Below are 7,353 nucleotides of genomic sequence, written 5' to 3' on the forward strand. Positions count from 1 at the left end.
TTTTCTGCATACAATTAAATAAACTGAAATAATTGGACAATTATAGTTGGCCAAAAAACAGACAATTAAAATTCTTCCATCACCAAAATTAGTGTACCTATCCAGTACTTGCTGTGCATATCTACACGTGCATCTCTTAAAACACATTAATTTAGTGGAAATCTGCATGCACTAGTTTTGTTTTAGGCTATTCCTCATTTGGAAAGCATCAACTTGTGACTGTAGGGAAATAATACATTTTAAGAAGAGATCACTCTAAGTTACAGAAGTTTGATGGGGAAAACATGTTGGAAAGATAACATTTAAAAAGTATGAGCCTCAGCAACAGGGCCATTAAGGTCCCCCCAATTAAGGAATATTAATGTTTTTAGAATAACAACCTGTTGCTGTGTCTGTTTTATTTCCTCTCAGAGGTTTTAAAACACCGCTCAGATGAAGTAAATGCATCAAAATCAGAGGAAGAGACAACACAGACTTGGACAGGTTTGCAGAATTGTGACAGCAAAGACATGCTATTGGATGACTGAGCTCCATTGTTGGTACAAAAGGTCATCTCCAAACCCCAACAGAGAAGACAGAAATAGAGACAAATAAAGGACATAGGAGAAGATACAGATTAGATAGAACATGTGGATAAAACTAGTCTGAATCTGTCCTTTGACACGTTATCATCCAGCATCTTGCAACTGGTTAAATTCTATGTGGGAATTATTTATTTTAATGGAAAAGAAGGCTCTAAGTATTTTTTTATTGCAAATAAAATTATGTACTTGTGGCTTTGTGATCAGTGTAAGATTTTAACACATTTGACATAAAATATTATGACCCTAATTTTCCATCCCCTTGATTTGTAACACTGATATCAAAGAAATAGGTTATAACATGGTTTTCCTCTGATGTTTTGATATTGCCGTGATTATGATTGAGGTGTCTCTCTGTCAAGCTCTGTATCTCTGTCTTTGATTAGCAATCACTGCAGCACAGCTCAGTCCGATGCTGATTGGGATAGATTTCATTCTCCCTACATTGTACTGAGCTGCCCAGGCCCTGCCACAATCATTCGTGTCAAACACATAATCAGACCTTCTGTTTACACTCTAGCTTGCTTTGCTCCCTTAAGTTTCACTGTTTCTTAATGACTGAAGGTGTCTTTATGCAAATCAAAGTTCTGGTTTTCGAAGACCTGAACTCCTGAATGGCACAACTAGTTTTCTTGGCCTCCTGCGGAGGCTCTTATGATCAAATCAGGTGTTGTTTTTGACAACATTTTACCAACAAATTAGATCATTTGTCAAGTCTAACTTCTTGCAGTAGAGACTTTTGGGGAAATTAAAGACCTGTCTCTCAAAACTTCCGCAAATCATCCACGTTTGTTACCCTTGTTTCATTTATGGTAACTCTTTGTATTTTGATGTTTTCCAGTCATCTCACTGTAGACAGCTGGTTGAGAGCACGGCTGCATGACTACTCGTTCTGCCATCCAGCTCATCAGGGAGGAGATGATGTGAAAATGTCCCACCTGTACTGATGTCTCTTCACTGGCTTTCAGTCAGTTTCAGGATCCAGTTCAAGATTTGTTTTCCTTATTTTTCAAACTTTACATGGACTGGCACCCTAAACTGAGCTGTTAGTCCATCATGCTTCTGTCAGAGCACCAAGGTCAACACAGCAGATGCTCTAAGATTCAGGCTGAAACCCGAGATTTAAATCTTTACATTGACTTTTAATTTAAGATGAGCTGATCATTGACCGTATTAAAATGCAAGTTTAACTCTTATTTATGGTTTATCTATTATGTTGAATATGTTATTATTTTTCATTTTAGCAATATTTTGTGTCTACGTTTTCTAAGCATGTGTTTAAATAAACTTTGACTTCATCCAACTTCCTAACCCTTTTAAACTCGATCTCATTTACAATACATTTTATAGCAGATTGTCACAAGGTCAACAACATTTTCAAGGGAAGTCTCCCCCATTTAGCCTCAACCTCAATAGCAATTAAGTGATTTGGGAATTTCTACTTCTGATCTGTTCATGAGGGAACTTCTCGACACCAGACGGATACCTACAGAGAGAATGTTGCTTGATGAAAAAATAAGTTTTAGAGCAGATAAAAAAACTTATTCAACAACTGTTTTTGGTGTCACTATCAGGTAAACTATACATTTTAGCGAAACGTAATAATAACTCTCACAGCAGTCATTCTTGTGTGTTTCTTTTCTTTCTCTGATGGAGTCAAAGAGAGGCCCTGAAACCTGCTGTGCTCTGGATACCTGTTGTGTTCATCAAAGTGTGGGCTTTGCTGCAATCCATCTAGTCTAGTGGACTTCACTTTAATCAATAATCCAAAAGCATTTAGAAAAGTATTCCATTTAGAAAAGTATTCTGTCTGAAATCTCCAGTTTTCATCTCCTCTGTATGTGAGCTCCCCTGCCGGTAATGCTGTTTCCTGTGTGTGTTGCCATTTGGGTGCTCTGATCGGTCTACAAATTTACATGAGATTTAGAACAAAATACTGTGGGATTTTAACTCCATGATAAATACATTTACTTTTAAACTCATATTGCATTTAACTTATCTCACAGTATCACATTTAATTTCATTTCAAACTATAATATTTTTAACTGCTGTTGTTGTTGTTGTTTTTTCTATGACCTAGGCTACATCAGTGTCTGATTTGGTTTGAAAAAGAGCTCAAATGATTAGTGATCACCTTTTATATGATGCTTCATTCAGCTAAAAGAAAAGCTTTTGGCAAACAGCATGAATTGAATTTTAAATGAAACGGAATCCACTCAGCCAGCATACTGATTTGAACATATGGATTGGATAATAGAGTTGACAATGATTATTCAAGAGAAACAGATGAAAAGATTGGTTATTGGAGGGCACCCTGGGCAGAACAGATTGCTTTATTTAATTGGTTGGATAACAACTGTTTAATGAACACCAAACAGTTTTGCTCTTTAGAATCACTTGTATCAGAAGATTATATCCTATATTCAGGATGGCCTTTCTATGAACACACACCTAATCAATAAGTTATTCATCACAATTGTACACAAACAATAACTTATTTGATACTTTAACTGATCATGGTTTCATTAAACTTCATTGTTGAGCAGGCTGCACACAGACGATTTCCAAATCTGGACTGATTCTAATAACATGCAGACCACAACACAAGGACAGCTTTAACCATTTAATGGAGCTCAGCGTAAGTTCAGGAAGAATGATCTTCTTTCATTCATTCACCTCCCCGTTCATTCTCAAACCACTTCCCCTACTATTACCTCTAGCTCTCTCTCTGGTGAGCAGCTGATCATGGGCGTGTATCATCCTGGAATTAACCAACCACACTCTGCCACAAACCGCCTGCTGTCAAACGCTAAAAACTCTCTCTCTTCCACAGTCATTCTGTTGCTTCAGGCTCACGCTGCAATCCTCCTCCGCCCCAGTCACCTCCATCCAGCTCAGCAGAGTCCAGGCCCAGGCTGAAACCAACTCCTCCTGCGTTGGCCTCATTACGCCTCAGAGTACCTGAAATCGTCATGATGGAGTTTAGCCCCGAAAAGACTTTGCACGTTTCATTCTATAATTGTTGCATATTTCATTGTTAATAAATAATTGTCCATTCTCAATTCAGTCTCTCCTGATTGAAACATTATAATTCTCAGAACACACACATTAGATGACTCAGATAAACTGCGAGACCCTGCTATTTCACTAACACAAGATCTCACATGACTTCAGAAGAAAAGAAAACATGGAGGGCAGGCCATACGTTTGGTATTACAGCAGAAACAGAAAAAAGAACATGGGTGAAATCCTGGCTGAGAAGGTATTTAGGCTGGGCTTATACAACTTTCAGCACATGCTGGAGGTGAGTTGTTAAAGTTAATACATTCAGTTGGTGACACTTCTTGGTTTGCTCTTCTTCCAGCCAGAGAGAGAGAGGGGGTTTTGAAAGGAGAAACCATAAGTAAATGTTTAACCCTCTTTTTACATGATTGCAAATGCTGCCAAGAGTCAAGGACAGAAGCAGTGAACACATAAAGGTTGTGAAAAAATGCCTGAGACTGAGTTCATGAAATTATTTAAAGCCTGATTAAAGCGATTAGCGATTAAAAGACAAGGCGAGAAAAGAGAGTTCAAAACCTCACCAGAAGTATGTTAGCCTCCTCAATCTTTCAGGGGAAATTAGATTTTGAATGTTCCCCCTGTGGACAAATAAAGTTTTTTGAATAGAATTTTGGGCCTAAGAGTATGTCCCCCACATGTACATCCCATGTAACGTATCTTACCTTGAATGAGATCAAGACATACCTAAGATCAGAGTATTTCAAGACCGAGACAAGACCAAGACCATAGAGGTCAACCAAAAATCATCATCTTGTGTGTAGCTTGTCACTCACTTAGACTGTTATTCCGGGGTGGTTACTGCCATAATCAGGGGATGCAAGTGTAACTATAATTGCATTCAAGTTATTCGTTCTTTTAGAAAGATGTATTTTTCTTCTTATCGCATGGTGTGGAAAATAGCCTATCAGTGATTGTCCCCTTTTACCAGAGGCTGTGCTTCATCCCCAACACTCACATGATTTTCTCCCTCTTCCTCAGAAACACAGACTCCGCTGCGCCTCCTTTCTTTAACCAGCAGTCAAGGAACAATGCATCTTTTTTCATAGTCCTACTTTTTTATTTTAACTGAGATGAGCTCAAAGGGGAAAGCAGTAAAGTAAAACAGGCAGAGAGAGGAGGGATGGTGAAGGACAGCCTCCAGCAGAGGGGCCTTGCTGACCCAGATCCAGGCTGAGTAAGCATGGTATAAGCAAACCATTACTAGGAGAACATAGCCATCAGGCAGGGTCACACTGACTCATTCTTGAAGTGAATATTGATTTTTATAGCCAACACAAAAGGCTTTTTATCAACCCACAAGTGGCTGAATCAGAAAAGACACAAGACAGTGGGTATGAAAAAGAAAGAAGTGTGGCGAGTATGGGTGGGATGTGAGGGAAAGAAACAAAGACTTTAACTTAACCCTGTCAGCATTTGTATTTCTTTTTTTCAGTACAGATGTGATTGACACGAGAGGGATTGATGTTGTACTAAAAATGTGTTTTGTTTTAATTAAGTCGTAGGCACAAGACAGCAGGCCGAAGATAATCACAGCACTCCTGAGACTGCTGCATCTTGATGTCTCAGGCATAAAATCTGCTTTTAATAGTCATACCTGTGCAGTGTTTGAGCAACCTGAAGATCAAGAGGTCATGTTACTTTAACGGCGCTTCTTGGGTGATGTTGGTTATCTTACCGTTTACTATAAAACTACACATACTTCATGAAATATATCTTTGGCTGTCGGTACAAGAGCACAGGGACAACTTCTGCTGTGCGTCTTATACTTTTATATCTGTCCGTAGCAAGCCATGACATACACAGACTGAACAACATCAGTAAAATGATTCCTCACTTGTCTTAAAGCAATATCACTCCCCCAACCGTAACCATGGGCAACCTTAAAGGCAAAGTGCATCATATCAGTTACTCTTGCAATTGTATACAAAGCACAACATTTTAATATAAATGAAATTAGTATTCAATAATGTTTATCATCTCAACTTGAGAAATATTAAGCTCTAGTAAATAAAATCTAATTTCCATCTTACATTTCTAACAAAGCCTCCTCACTGTATCATTCAGATCTGATAGAAGCTGAAGAACAAATCTTTGTTGTAAATAGCTTAATGTTGAACAGCCAATGACCTTTTGCATGCTGGTAATCGTTCTGTTACTTCATGTTTGTTTGAGCTCTCACATCTCTGCTGACAGATTTCTGCAATAACCATTCACAGGAATGACAGCAGAGCTTCTGTTTAAGTGGAAAATTGAATTTATGTTTTTCTCTGCCTCTAGCAGAACAACGTCTGTCACTCTTTCGAACAGCAGTGGGAAATTCCATAAAACATCTGTGTGGTCTGCTACAAATGTACAGAAATGGACATGTGCCATAATAAGTTGCACTCTGCAGATGGCCATTAAGGTTTATATCAACATCAGGAAGATATTCAAATAAAAAAAGGCAGATGATACTGGCAATGACGAGTAATCCAGCAGAGCAGATGAATAGGCCGCAGATGATAATAATACATCCGAGTTTCTTGATAAGAGTCCCTGTTGGGAAATTAATTTCAGCAGAAAACGTTTAAAGCATTCATTACATTGCTGAATGTGAGGGACCAAAGGGAGTTTTCATTGCAAGCATTGGGAAAGAAATTTCATTTTAAATGTACTTATCTTCGGAAATCAGACAGCAGATGCAGCAGATAGGCTGCTGCTGCTCACAATGTCAACAGTGGACAGGAAGCTGCTCTGTGAAAAACGAAAAACGATAAGAACAGAGCAAATCAGATTTCTTGTTGAGCAAACAGCTTTAGCATGTAAAATAACTGTTGGCCTTCACACATTCTTGGAACACTTGAGGTTCAGATGGAGAATCCTTGTTTTATATGCGCATCTTGTTTGTATCAATGTGGATGTGATGGTAAAGGAAAAGAGATACATATGTTAACTTGGATGTATAGCTAAGAAATTAAAATCCATGCAATTAGGAAAGCCAGATGTCGTATTATGAAATAAAAAAGAGGACCTAACCTAATTTGGGTTGAGCTATCATCTCTCCGTGGCCAGAGCAAAAACTTGAATAAATTATAGCCCTACTTGCATGGAGGCTAAGGAGCATATTGGGATGTCAGGTGGAGATGTTCATAAATAAGACAACTTACATAACAGACTCACTGTGCCAGAAATGTCTTGTGGGATATCGTTGGGCTATGGGACTTTTTTTTTTCTGTCAAGGATTGGTGACAGAGGGCTTAGACAAACCATGAATGACAGGATTTCAGGGTTAGTATGGATAAACAGGTGGTGATGCTCAGAACTTTTCAGCTTTCTCCTCATGTAATGTCATTTTTTTTCCTCACATTTCGCTGCAAAAGCTTGTTTAAGACAGGGATAAGAAATATTTTTGGGAGTTCATCAAATATGGCTCCTCTTCTGCTTAATGCCATGATGCCCTTTCTGTGACAACTCTACTGAGAAAAAGAAAGCAAGAGCTCGAGTTTTTCCTTTTAATCTGGCCTAGGGCTTTTTGTGATAAATAATACTTAAATAAAGCGAAAGAAATTAAAAAAAAAAAACACGAGAGGCTGAAGACATTTAGTTCCTTTCAGTGGCAGGTCAATTTTTCAAAGTTGTAAAACACTATTTTCATGGTGGTAGGCTTGTAGTGAAGCTTTAATAAATTACAATTTTTATAGCTTGTTTACAGACAGTCCTCCACCACAAA

Source organism: Symphodus melops (assembly GCF_947650265.1).
Source record: "Symphodus melops genome assembly, chromosome: 1".
Classification (NCBI taxonomy): domain Eukaryota; kingdom Metazoa; phylum Chordata; class Actinopteri; order Labriformes; family Labridae; genus Symphodus; species Symphodus melops.